The 14,946-nt window shown below is 38.0% G+C and overlaps 1 pseudogene; it reads left to right on the top strand.

The window, feature by feature from the left end:
* The first annotated feature begins 2,389 nt into the window (after window positions 1-2,389).
* Window positions 2,390-13,154, top strand: LOC116332089 (annotated as a pseudogene).
* The last annotated feature ends 1,792 nt before the right edge of the window (window positions 13,155-14,946 follow it).

Raw genomic sequence — 14,946 nt, 5'->3', positions numbered from 1 at the left:
AAGTGGTAGACGAAAAAAGCCTCAGATTAGAGAAGTGTGAATAACGTCAATTATTAAAAGAGAGAGGAGGCATAAAAAGATTTATCCACCTGAATGAGAAGTGGGTCAACATGGCAGGTAGAAGGTTTAGATTTTATAACATATATTTCCTCAATAGTCTGGAGTGAATCTAGAAAGCACATACAATGTATAATATCTGGATTTACTTAGAGGAGCTGCTGATGGATATTACACATAATAATATTGCACTGCTCAGTGGAGTAAACCTGGGGTGGAAAATTGTCAGGTGGCTAAAGAATGTGGTTTACAGTAGAGGAAAGAGTCCTAGTGTCACTTCACCAGAGCTGATTAGTGCAGCCCTGCAGACAGGGCATCTTTATAGTGGCACCCATGTTCTACATGAGCAGAAAAGGTGAAGAAGAGGTGAGCATTGGTTTTACTGTAGCTTCCTTTTTATTATTATTTAATTTTTCATTTGTTTGTCTTTAGACTCATTTTTTCAACTTTCCCTTGGCTTTTCCACGGTTTATCCTGGACTGTTATCTGTGTTTTTCCTGCCAACCTCAGTTGTCATTCCTTTTAAGTTTTTTGAAATTACTTTTTATTCATTTTGAGTGTACATTGGTGTCATGTATTTGGGTCTCCTCTCTTAATTGCTCATCTCTACACACAAATTGTACATGTATTCAGCTATTCTGCTTTAGATAAAGGTCATCTTTATCTTCATCTTTATCTTTAATGAGGACAGTGTTTCCATGCCTCACTGCCAAATCCTGGCATACTCCTTTTCCAGAATGTGTAAAATATTATTGATGCACTGATGTAGTTTCACTGAATGAAACTCCCTGGGAGTCATACTGAATCACCCTAGTTAGTAGTATTACGACCTTAAAGTACCACATTTCTGAATGGAACTTAGTGTGAAACTTTTTCACTTTTTTTTAATAAGAACATTAAAGACCATAGGGTCAGATTAAAAAAGTGAACAATAGTAATTCCACCATTTAAATGTTAGTTTATTCCTCTTTTTTTGGCTCTGTCATTGTCATCAGGTGCATTCTTATAGAGTTCCTTTGAGGTAGAGAAAAAAAATGTTTGTAACTACTAACCTCGGTATTATCTTTAAAAAACAAATAAATAAAAAGAAAATACCAGAAATGTATCATAATTTTAAAATGCATATATATTTTGTATTTTAATCACTGAAATTTTCTGTATGTTAAACAATGGTGAATACAGTTAAATTTAAATGAAATTTTGTGTATTTTTACAGATTTGTTATGTTAAATATATGCCACTTAGATTTGTCATAACAATGAAATTACTCGATAAAAAACGATATAAAAACTACTGTAATAAAAATATTCAGACTTAAAAGTGCAGAAAAAACTGTTAGTAGTTGGGCATTATTATTTAATTTTATTTGTAAAGTCTTATACCATTTAGTCTGTTTGGCAGTAATAGTCATTGGTTACAAATCACACCTAGTGAGTTAATCAATAACAGGTGCTGTTGTTGAGTGATGCTGATTTTGTTTCGTAACCATGAACTTTTAGTAACTTGGTAATTATTATTTCCTTGTAATATAAAATCTTGGACATGGACATGGAAAAATATAAATAGATGACCCAAAATGCTTTACAGGTTTACTTACAGGCATTCAATTTCAAAGCGTGGCAAGTAGTAATACAGATCCACGCTTCCCTCTGCCACCTCACCCACCCCACCCCTTATCCCATCAACCCCATTTGATTAATAGCACTTCAACTGTAAGAGTGATCTGGTGAAGATAAAAAAATCCCTCTCAATAAATAAGAGAGCTACTGAGGGCAGTTATGTGTCTCGGACTTCGACTGTGATCAAGTTTTTTTTATGACTTAACCCTCGAGGAAGCTTTCTGGCTATTTTTCTTTCTTTCTTTTTCAACTTTAACTTAGCACTAATTTTGTCACGGTTCTGGGTCTGTTGGACCCAGTATTTTGAGATTGTTATGGTTTAGTTTTGCATTATGGATTGTTTTCTCATTCTCTTGTAGTGCTTGTGGTGGTGGTGGTGGTGGTGATGATGATGATGATGATGATTATTATTGTTATTAGAGTTTCATGTTTCTGTTTAATTGTGTTTTAGGAATTGTGGTCATGCATTGTTTGAGTTCCATGTGTTATATTCTGCCTCTCAGTCTGCGTCCTTGTTTAGTGGTTTATGGTTTCCTGTTTTGTTTTGAAGGCGTGCGCTACACGTTAGTGTGTGCAGCTTTGTTCCCCCTGTCTCGTTAGCCCTGATCTCTCCCAGCTGTGTCTCCCTCCTGTTGTCCATTCCCTGATTACTTCCCTGTGTATATTAGCCCTGTGTTTGCCCTTGCTCAGTGTCGCGTCGTACCATCAGCCCATGCCTGTGTGTTCCAGTCCGTGTTTCATGTTTGGTTTCTGTTTTTTTGGTGCCAGCAATAAAGCTGTGGTTTTCAGTTACATTTCCGTCTCAGAGTCCTGCACTTGGATCCACATCTCCACCCGCCCGCAAGTGTGAATAACGTCAATTATTAAAAGAGAGAGGAGGCATAAAAAGATTTATCCACCTGAATGAGAAGTGGGTCAACATGGCAGGTAGAAGGTTTAGATTTTATAACATATATTTCCTCAATAGTCTGGAGTGAATCTAGAAAGCACATACAATGTATAATATCTGGATTTACTTAGAGGAGCTGCTGATGGATATTACACATAATAATATTGCACTGCTCAGTGGAGTAAACCTGGGGTGGAAAATTGTCAGGTGGCTAAAGAATGTGGTTTACAGTAGAGGAAAGAGTCCTAGTGTCACTTCACCAGAGCTGATTAGTGCAGCCCTGCAGACAGGGCATCTTTATAGTGGCACATGTGTTCTACAAGAGCAGAAAAAGTGAAAAAGAGGTGAACATTGGTTTTACTGTAGCTTCCTTTTTTATTATTTAATTTTTTGTATTTGTTTGTCTTTAGAGTCATTTATTGAATTTTCCTTTGGACTTTCCACTGTTTATCCTGGACTGTTATCTGTGTTTTTCCTGCCAACCTCAGTTGTCATTCCTTTTAAGTTTTTTGAAATTACTTTTTATTCATTTTGAGTGTACATTGGTGTCATGTATTTGGGTCTCCTCTCTTAATCTCTCATCTCTACACACAAATTGTACATGTATTCAGCTATTCTGCTTTAGATAAAGGTCATCTTTATCTTCATCTTTATCTTTAATGAGGACAGTGTTTCCATGCCTCACTGCCAAATCCTGGCATACTCCTTTTCCAGAATGTGTAAAATATTATTGATGCACTGATGTAGTTTCACTGAATGAAACTCCTGGGAGTCATACTGAATCACCCTAGTTAGTAGTATTATGACCTTAAAGTACCACATTTCTGAATGGAACTTAGTGTGAAACTTTTCACTTTTTTTAATAAGAACATTAAAGACCATAGGGTCAGATTAAAAAGTGAACAATAGTAATTCCACCATTTAAATGTTAGTTTATTCCTCTTTTTTGGCTCTGTCATTGTCATCAGGTGCATTCTTATAGAGTTCCTTTGAGGTAGAGAAAAAAAAATGTTTGTAACTACTAACCTCGGTATTATCTTTAAAAACAAATAAATAAAAAGAAAATACCAGAAATGTATCATAATTTTAAAATGCATATATATTTTGTATTTTAATCACTGAAATTTTCTGTATGTTAAACAATGGTGAATACAGTTAAATTTAAATGAAATTTTGTGTATTTTTACAGATTTGTTATGTTAAATATATGCCACTTAGATTTGTCATAACAATGAAATTACTCGATAAAAAACGATATAAAAACTACTGTAATAAAAATATTCAGACTTAAAAGTGCAGAAAAAACTGTTAGTAGTTGGGCATTATTATTTAATTTTATTTGTAAAGTCTTATACCATTTAGTCTGTTTGGCAGTAATAGTCATTGGTTACAAATCACACCTAGTGAGTTAATCAATAACAGGTGCTGTTGTTGAGTGATGCTGATTTTGTTTCGTAACCATGAACTTTTTAGTAACTTGGTAATTATTATTTCCTTGTAATATAAAATCTTGGACATGGACATGGAAAAATATAAATAGATGACCCAAAATGCTTTACAGGTTTACTTACAGGCATTCAATTTCAAAGCGTGGCAAGTAGTAATACAGATCCACACTTCCCTCTGCCACCTCACCCACCCCACCCCTTATCCCATCAACCCCATTTGATTAATAGCACTTCAACTGTAAGAGTGATCTGGTGAAGATAAAAAAATCCCTCTCAATAAATAAGAGAGCTACTGAGGGCAGTTATGTGTCTCGGACTTCGACTGTGATCAAGTTTTTTTTATGACTTAACCCTCGAGGAAGCTTTCTGGCTATTTTTCTTTCTTTCTTTTCAACTTTAACTTAGCACTAATTTTGTCACGGTTCTGGGTCTGTTGGACCCAGTATTTTGAGATTGTTATGGTTTAGTTTTGCATTATGGATTGTTTTCTCATTCTCTTGTAGTGCTGGTGGTGGTGGTGGTGGTGGTGGTGGTGGTGGTGGTGATGATGATGATGATGATGATGATGATGATGATGATGATGATGATGATGATGATGATGATGATGATGATGATGATGATGATGATGATGATGATGATGATTATTATTGTTATTAGAGTTTCATGTTTCTGTTTAATTGTGTTTTAGGAATTGTGGTCATGCATTGTTTGAGTTCCATGTGTTATATTCTGCCTCTCAGTCTGCGTCCTTGTTTAGTGGTTTATGGTTTCCTGTTTTGTTTTGAAGGCGTGTGCTACACGTTAGTGTGTGCAGCTTTGTTCCCCCTGTCTCGTTAGCCCTGATCTCTCCCAGCTGTGTCTCCCTCCTGTTGTCCATTCCCTGATTACTTCCCTGTGTATATTAGCCCTGTGTTTGCCCTTGCTCAGTGTCGCGTCGTACCATCAGCCCATGCCTGTGTGTTCCAGTCCGTGTTTCATGTTTGGTTTCTGTTTTTTTTTGGTGCCAGCAATAAAGCTGTGGTTTTCAGTTACATTTCCGTCTCAGAGTCCTGCACTTGGATCCACATCTCCACCCGCCCGCACACAGAGCCGTGACAAATTTTTCTGCAATTTGAAGCTGCATTTCCAGTGGTCTTTTTTTATATATTATTTGAATAACAGTGGTAACACTTTACTGTAACACTTTAGAGATTCAAAATTCTTTAGCTCCAGTTTTTGACACAGCTCTTTCCTTTGTTGATTTTTGACTTTTTCATTTTTTGCATTTCTGTGGATCATCTTCTGGACTTTTGTCTCCTTTTCCAGGACTCCACAGCTGTCTATCGCTTATTTTCAGTCAGCTCCGTTAACACTTCTATTTTTGTAAGTTTTATTAGCATTACTTTTAAATCATTTTGACTGTGCATTGATGTCTGTGGATTAGCTCTTCTCTCCTGATCCTATTGTCAGGTGTTTAGGTTTAATGAGGGTAATTAAACCAGAAAGTGTAAAATAGCACACTGAAATGAATTCAGATTCTAGTATAGCTGAAAAGAGGAATTAAACTGACTAAAATAGGTAATTGCTCAGCTGACTGTATATTTGTACTGATATAGAAAATTATATTAATTGAAATTATATTAAAATAGAAAATCTATTTTATTAACTGTACAAAAATTGTTTTAGAAGCATGGGATGGTTTCTGATGTAAAGTTCTCACACTGATATGGGTTAAGTGACAGTTGCTCAAAATTAACCAAAAGGTAGCACATTGAGACTTCCCCTGTCATTCTAGCAAATCCTGTTAAACACATTTACTACCCCATGCAATATGTTACATATGCAAATTTATAGCTTCTTGACAATATTTGTATTTATTTATTTAGCTTGTCTCACTGTGATAGGTCTGTGTAGCACAGGCCTACTGCTGGAACGCCAAGACAATTCTATTACAACAGTAAAAGCAAGACGCAAGTCACCAAAGTTCTTTGTGTTGCTCGTGCACGAGGGAGAGAACTGTGACGAGCGCCGTTCCTTCCGCTCAAACCCCAGTCACTCTCAGCTAGCTCCCCCATAGCACTATCCTTTATTGAGGTTACATGAATATGCATAGGACCATTAACATATGGCGTCTTACATAGGCATACATGTGAACACACAGTCTTTGCAGACTGCTAAGGATCAGACATCCTATCACTATGCAATCGATTATATACCTTTAAGCATATATGAATATATATTTCTAAGCATAAATGACAATCCAACAATATAAACCTAACACACTGTATGAATATGTTATATGGGTGTGAAGTGAGACCACTTCATCCTGCAAGATTACTCAGTACACACTGAATTTATCTGAAGGATTTTGTAGTTTTTGTTAGATATTTTCATACTGAATTCTATATCTGAATACTGAATGAAGATCACTTCATGTTTTATTTCAGTCAACCAAAGAGTTGAGTTCAGTTTTTTCCTCTAAGTTCAGTCCACTGCTCCCATTTATCTGAAAGTTGACAAATCTGTGAAAACACCACTCCTCTCATGTTGTTTTTTTTTCTGGAACAAGCAGCAGAAGAAAGAAGTGCAGGAAGGAAATCTCTCAGACAGATCCCCAGCACAAAGATAGAGATCACTGTCACAGTCCTTCCAGAGAGCAAAGATCTCCAGGTAGCTTATATAGTGGCGAAAGTAATGTTTCTGTCATGAATGATGCCGGTTCTTCAGCATTAGTTCATGATAAAGTGTTGTACTGGTTATCATAGCTGTTAAATTAGCACACTGATTACTAGAGATGCGAACTGAGAACTGTTTTTGTAGCAAACTGGTTCCCAGTAGTCCAGTTCATTGTGATTGTTAGTCTGCCTGCCTATCAATCCTTATTGGTTCCTGTTTCACTTGCGCTACAGCTGATTTCATCTGATTTCAGGAAAACAGCAGCGCAGTCCACAGCATGAATATGGAGTTCTTTTAGTCTTAGATTTTTTTCATGTTATTTTGCTTTCACTTTCTGCCATGTTTCAGTGTTAATTACTGTTTAACATCTCTGACACTTGTTTTTTTTTGTTCCTTCTCACTGACTTTTTATCTTTGTATTGCTACGATACAAAGAACCTGCTAAAGTAACCCCTAAAGCAAACCTTCTTCAAATGTTTGTTTTAGAGGTTACTTTTGCAAATGGGTCATTGTGTTAATCCATCCTTTTCTTAATTAAATCATTCACTTTTCAGTCGGTTTTAAGAAAAGGTGTATGGTGTATAGAAAGTTAGATTTCTGGGGTTTATTACACTTTTGAATGCATACTGGATTTATGCCTCTCAAAACTGACTTACTGAAGTTAGATTTCTAACTTGATCTTCCATCTATTGTCTCCTTACAGCAGGTAGTCTGACAGAGAGTGGGTTTTTTTAACATTAATTCAGTCTTTTTCGTCTTTCAGAAAAGATGTCCTCTCAAGTCAGATTGAGGCTGCTGCCAAGAGCCAGGTGCCTGTTTGACGAACCCATTAAGGTGAAGGTGGAAGGGTTGAGGTCCAGACAGGTGGTCACCATGAGAGCCAGATTAACTGATGATAAGGGAGTGGTGTTCAGCTCCTCGGCTACCTACAGAGCTAATGGCAGTGGGGAGGTCGACCTGAACAGAGATCCCTCACTTGGTGGGTCCTACGTTGGAGTAGAACCTATGGGTCTCCTGTGGTCCATGAGGGCAGAAAAGTCTCACAAAAAGTTTCAAAAGGCAACATCTCTGAAGCCTCAATTGGTGAATTTTTCTGTGCATGAGGGGAAGGCAGGATGCTGGCAGAAGAGACAAATGAGAGGCTTCTGATGGGAGATGGGGTCAGTCGGGTTCCTGTCAAAGAGGGGAACATTAGTGGAGTCCTGTTCACTCCTCCAGGTACTGCAGTTGTTCCTAGCTTTCTGGCTTTATTTTAATTTAACTACAGCCTAATGAATATTTCTGAACAAATATATTTGCCATGGTCCTGGGTCTTTGACCCCAGCATTTTGGGTGCCGTTATGGATTTATGATTGTTGCCTTTGCTGTAAGAGTTTATTTTAACTTTGTAGTTCCGAGTTAGTTCTGTTTTAGTGCCCGAAGTTTATCTTTATTTCTCGTCATGATTTCTTGTTTGTTATTGTTAGGTTCCTTTTGTGTCCTTGTCTCACCCCTGTGTCTTCTGTGAGAGTCAGTCTTATCCTCTGTGTTTATGTACCTATCTGTTTCACTAGTCTCTGTTTATCCCTTCTGTCTTTGTCAAATTTATGTGTCTTGGTGTTGGTCTCTTTCATGTCTCCCCCTCTGTCCCTTGCTTACTCTGTCTTACAGCTCTGATATGTCTGCCTCCATCAAGCTGTGTGTCTTAGCCTGCATCTCAGTGTGTTTCCTGTTTTATTTTGATAGTCCCTGTTTCATGTGCCCAGCTGTATTTCTCAGGTGTTCTCTCTCGTTATCCTGTGTATTTAAATCTCAGTTTTCCTCGGTTTCTTGTCACGTTGTTCACATTTTGTGTCTGGAGTTCTGCCCTTCGCTCTTTATCCTGCCTATCACATAGCCAGCTCTCGACAACAAGGGCATAAGCTTTTTTATTGTTGTTGTTGCAGTTTCGTTTTTTAATCAAGTAAATATCAAGTGATATTTCTGTAGTTAACACACTAATGGTCACCCTGTGTGTAGTAGATATTTACAGGACTGGTGTAATAACATTTATTAGGGTTTTGTTTAGTTTAAAGTTCAAAGGGTGTCAAGTTTTTATTCAGCCATGGTTGTGACTGCTGATCTCAATATTGACTCTCTTTCTACTGTTCTGGTAGTTACAGCAGAGATTGAAACTTAAGGACATCTAGAAATTAAAGATGAAATTAGTAATATGACTTTTTACTGACAGAAAATTTTGTGTCTGTGTTCCAGGAGAAGGTTTGTTTCCTGCTGTCTTGGATATATTGACCTTTAGATCTGAGACAAGAGCAAGTCTACTGGCCAGCAAAGGCTTTGTGGTCCTTGGTATAGGTCTAGTCCAAGGCAAATTTGAAAGTTTTGAACATTATCCAAGGTTTCATCTCGACCACTTTAAAGAAGCAATAGATTTCTTAAAACAGCAACCTAAGGTGAGTCAATTTAATGACCTTCAGCTAATAGGGATACTAATCCGCTTAAAAAGGAAAGAAAAGAAATAAAATGAATAGGTCAGAGTTTGAGAAAATTTCTCATTTTGTTTTGTTCAAAAACTTGGATAAGTGGATTCGTTTCTCCAAATATAAAGCTGCAGTTAGTTGGGCAGCTCAGCACAGAACCCAAAAATGGTGAACTGGTTGTGGTTAAGCTAGCAAAAAAAATCAACCTACCTGTTTCTCAAAATTTCAGTCATTACTATAATCTTGTTGGTTGAAATAAAAAAATAAACAATTTGGGGGGGGGTTTCTATAAAAACTTGGTTATTACAATAGATCAACTTTATTGGTATCTAAAAGGATAAAGTCCAGCTACATAGCAAAAAATAGTTATGAACTTTATTGCTTTATTTAATTAGGTTGTTGTGAATTGTGATGATGAATTGTTACACTCTCAGAATCCATATTAAATGGTCGTGTCCAAATTCATGGGCTGCATCCTCCTGAGGCCGCATTTGTAGACCGATTACGTCACAGCTTCTGGCGCTGAAGGCTGTCCAAATTGTAGACTCCTCCGAATGCAGCCGACAAATGCGTCCTCCTTTTCCCCGAATTTGACGGATGGGTCGGGTGTGTCCTTCGTGGCCCACCCTATCCCAGAATTCATAGCGTGGCCCAGCCAAACTCCAGTTTCCAACAATGGCGGCCGCTGCTAAGTTTTAAAATTACTTTTATTAATCTTTCTGGGTCACAAAATAAACTTTTAACATTTTCAGGCGAGAATGTAGCTGTGTAAACTTCAAATATCTGCTCGGTTTATCAAGGTATTGCATATTTGCAAAAGTGCTTCGTCGGTCGTGTCCAAATTCATGGGCTGCATCCTCCTGAGGACCCGGCCTTCGCGGTCTACGTGGGCTGGGTCCTCAGAAGGTCGGGTAGGCCGGAAGTAAACGGCTGTGAAACTGGACGGTCTAGCCTTCTGATTAACGTCACCGCTGTCTCGGTGGAGTTTAATAAACTCAGCCGTCTGCTCCTTGCTATGTAAAATATAACAGGACACTGGCGTAAATTCTCGACCATCTCACACTTCTGTTTAATCAGTTTTCTGTTTGACGTTTATTCAGCTGTGTGAAAACCACCCGGGGATTAATAAAGTTTTATTTTATCTAATCTAATCTAATATCTTTAATCTCAGCCAAACCGATTTACTCACGAACAAATAAAACACTGAAAAAAGCCAAACAATATCCTTTTTAGGTTGTCTAAGTGACTTATATATTACGTTTAACCTAAGTAGCGAAAGTCCGGTGATCTGAAAATGATGTGCCGGGTTGTGCCGTTCTCGGCGGCTTCAGTGACCCTCGAGCTCTCGGTTAGCTATCAAGCTGGTGGGTAACAGACGTCTCCGAAAACGTCGAAGCACTTTTGCAAATATGCGATATCTTGATAAACCGAGCAGATATTTGAAGTTTACACAGCTACATTCTCGCCTGAAAATATGTTAAAAGTTTATTTTTTTGACCCAGAAAGATTAATAAAAGTAATTTTAAAACTTAGCAACGGCCGCCATTGCCAGAAATTGGAGTTTGGCTGGGCCGCGCTATGAATTCTGGGATATGGTGGGCCACGAAGGACACACCCGACCCATCCGTCAAATTCGGGGAAAAGGACGACGCATTTGTAGGCTGCATTCGGAGGAGTCTACGAATTTGGACAGCCTTCAGCGCGTCGCTGTGACGTAATCGGTCTACAAATGCGGCCTCAGGAGGATGCAGCCCATGAATTTGGACACGACCAATGTATAATCTTATTAATTACGCAGAAACCAATGAAGTCAGCCCTGATTTCCAATTTTGATCACTTTTAATTTGTGTTATTTCACAGGTGGGCAGTAAAGGAGTTGGCATAATAGGAAGATCAAAGGCGGCAGACCTTGCACTCTCACTTGCTACCTTTGTGCCAGGTGTCAACGCCACAGTATGCATCAATGGCTGCAGTGCCAATGTGGGCGTTCCTCTCTATTACAAGAAACAGCAGATTCTCTCACCATTAGTGTATGACTTAAGTAAGCTGATTCCCACTGAGTCAGGTGCCAGCATTGGAAAGTACATTTTTGAAGACCCCCTGGCAGAGAAGAACAAGGGCAGCCTGGTCCCCATTGAACAAGCAAAGGCTCATTTCCTCTTTGTAGCTGGAGAGGATGACCTCAACTATGACAGCAAGACCTACATGGACCAGATGGTGGAGAGACTGAAGCGTCATGGGAAGGAGAACTTTGAGTGTGTCTCTTACCGTGGAGCTGGACACTTGCTGGAGCCACCTTATGAACCCTTCTGCCCTTCTTGTGCACATGGAATTTCTCACTATATAGCCTCATGGGGAGGTCAACCCGAGGCACACGCAGCAGCTGAGGTCCACCTGTGGAAGAAGATCCAGGAGTTCTTCAGAACTCACTTGAGTAGTGATGCTGCACAGACTAAAGCCAAAATTATAACTTCAGGATGATTAAAAAGCTTGAGTTGCAGAAAATAATAAGTCATGCCTGCAAATACAGAAAAATCACAACTCTTTAATATCTTAAAATTAACATATTTGTAACATCTATTTGAAAAGTCTCTTTTTTGTTTGACTTTTGTCCTGATCTGTTATACCAATGTCTCTTCACACTGTCAGTTCTGCCCTGGAGAAGTTATTCTATGTCTCTACTTGTAGTCTGACTCAACTTCCTCTTGGGGTTTGTTTTTTTGGTTTTTTTGGTGTGGGGGGAAAATTTGTTGGATTGTCATTTGGACTTTTACACCCTTAAACTGGGCTTTACAGCCACCTGTCTCCTTTTTAGGAAGGAACACCTGGTATAAAACATTTAGTGCCTTTTCATACCATCTTGCCTGTTGGACTGTTTGGCCATTTCTCTTAAAAAAAACAACAACTAAAAACTAGTTCGCTAAACACTCGGGAACCACACAGAGAATTCCATACTACCATGAGGTAGGACGCGTCAGAGGACTGAGGGAGATGCTGAGCTAAATACACAGAGGGATAGCAAGGAAGTGAGAACACACGAGGAACACATCTGACGCGAATAACCATAATGAGACAGGGGAAATTGGACTGAACAGAATAAGCATGAAAACCCGGGACCTTCACAATAAAACAGGAAACATGATCTGAGAATCGAGGAGAGGCAGAAGAGGGAGCGAGGGAACATGAGAGAGAGCACAGACATGACATGCTGGGGCAAACATGGCAAACATAGCAGAGTAAGACACAAAGGGAACCACGGCACAAGAACTCACACCGCAATATAAAAATAGACACATAGGGAGACACAGAGGGCAGAAACACAAGGTGGAATTCAATAAACTAAACTGAACAACCTAGGAACCGTAGAATAAATAATGAACTAACAAAATACAAAAAACACAAGAAAACTAAGAACGCTGGGTCAAAATGACCCAGGACCATGACAGGTTCCACAGAAGAGCGGCCTGAAAGTTGTCATAAATACTATAAAAAGGATTTTAGTTCTCTCAGGAACAGGCTGTCATATCCTGTAGATTTGAAAGACTGCAATTATTTCAAAATAATATTTGAAATGTTCAAACACATAAATGCACTGTATTTTATGACAAACATCTAGTCCTTTGCATCAAAAATGTTAAAACATTAAAATTACTTTCTGTATATAAAAGACATCCAGTTGAAGGTCAAGCAAAGGCCAAGTTTATTTATATAGCACATTTCAAGTGCTTAACAATGCAAAATGCAACTAAAATAAATAAAATGCACAAAAATGATGCTGTTCTGCCTTTTTTAAGTTAAGCTAGTTAGTTACCTTGTTCCCCCCTTGTGGCGTAGTCCTGCCATTACATTTCCCATAATTCAATCATAAATAAGTGAAATCACTGTAGTACACGAGGTATTTCCATCAATAAATTCTTTTAAAAAGTTACATTATTGGCCATATATTTATAGGCATCACACAAGCATCAGTGTACATCAGAGATTTTTTACAGGCATGTACATCTTAAGGCTTGTCAGCAGGGGCGGTTCTAGAAGGGTGGCATGGGGTGGCAAGTGCCACCCTAAAATGAGCCCTTGCCACCCCAAGTCCCACCCCAGTTTTGCATATGACAGTGTTGTTTATTAAAATAGGATAGCATTAACACTTTGAGCGTAGTTACAGTCAACAGTGAATATAAATGCTAAAACTGAATATATTGCATAGTGTTCCCCCCCTCCACCTTTAACAAATGGTTCAGCCCATAGCTCAGACCAGCTTTTTTCTTGTTTTCAGTAGCAAGCGATGCTTATGATTGTTCCAGAGCACATTTTGAACAACACCATGGGAATTCAGATTTCACATAGGTAGTTGGTTGTAACACTCTGGAAATGGAATGAAGATGAGTGTTATTAACCCTCTGTGGTCCACGGACACGCTGCACCTCCAAATCACATGACTGATTTAAGCTGACACAGCAACAAGCTGCAGCCACGCTGAGTCTCTATTTCAGCCCATATTGAAAGTTTGGACTTCCAATTTTTAAAATTTTAATTACAGCCCAGTAAATCTAGAGTTATGATAATATACATAAGCCATGCTTTTTTCTAAATACTGTCATCACGTTTTTTTCTGTGTGTATGGTTTTTTTAAAGCGTTTTCTAAAGACAGCGCGAAAACAGTAAAGAAAGAAAAAAAGCCACCTCTTTCCTATTGGTGGAAAAATGTACCATGTCGACCAATTTTTTAAAAAGTCAACACGTGGGATATGGTTGTTTAGGAAGAGGGGAAAGTTTGAGGAGTGACGGTAACGGCAGCGAGACAGAGCGAGCAAGTGAGAGAGAGAGAGAGAGAGAGAGAGAGTTTAGATGTGGGAGATTTATGACGTTTAGTGTGGAGTGTATAGTTAGTGTGATGTGTTGTCTTGTGTAGTTGTTCTGTTGTGTAGTCGTTGTTTTGTTTTGTGTGTCAGTGAGGGCACTAATAAATGTCACAAAGGCACATTTGCAATGTAAACACTGTCAATAAGTAGAAAACCAGCGGAGTGATACACCTCCTGTTGTCAGGCCTGCAGGTTTATCTTTGTGCTGTTCTCTGTCTTTTGGTGGAAAAACATTTTTTTACTGGCACACATCATTTGTGACACCTGATTGTTCTCTCATTTTAGTTTTAGTAATATTTTTAAATGGTTGTACAAAATGAAAAAAAAAAAACAGCAGGTGTATTGGCTGCATTTTTAGATAAATAGTTGTATATGTTTATAAAATTTACAATTTATATTTGCATTTCATGTTATAAAAATTTACTCAACATGTCTGTGGGGGTGTTTTTACAGTAAAAAAAATACTACCAGGATTTTGAGTTCTTTGTGTGATTTCAGATCAGTAATACTAATGCAGTATGTCAGTGAAAAACAACTAAATTCAGACAAGTGAGGTTGAGCTGAAAAGAATGATACCAAACAAGGCAAGGGGAAAAAATAAAATGAAACAATTTGAGGGTAAAATACAAACGTAAACTCAAAAGGAGTCAAAAATGACCGGTTGTATTTCAGACTTCAGTGGGTTAATCCAACAAATCAAGAAAAATTAGGTTTAAATTTTCGTTCGTGACAGTGCAGATTTCTGACATTTTGTGTAATTTAAGCTGTAACATTGTGATTGTTTTCTAACAAAAAACAGTGTGAAACTTAAGTTAGACTTATGTTTGTAAATGAACCATGTTGTGTAGCTTTCTGGATTTTATACTTATTTTGCTACATATTTATTTCTTATACAGGCTATACAGTACATAACATCAAAACTCACGTTTTATATAACTAAAGTGTTTAATTATGTGGGATACA

Source organism: Oreochromis aureus, linkage group 18, assembly GCF_013358895.1.
Source record: "Oreochromis aureus strain Israel breed Guangdong linkage group 18, ZZ_aureus, whole genome shotgun sequence".
Taxonomy (NCBI): Eukaryota; Metazoa; Chordata; class Actinopteri; order Cichliformes; family Cichlidae; genus Oreochromis; species Oreochromis aureus.
This window is presented reverse-complemented; position numbering and strand designations above follow the sequence as displayed.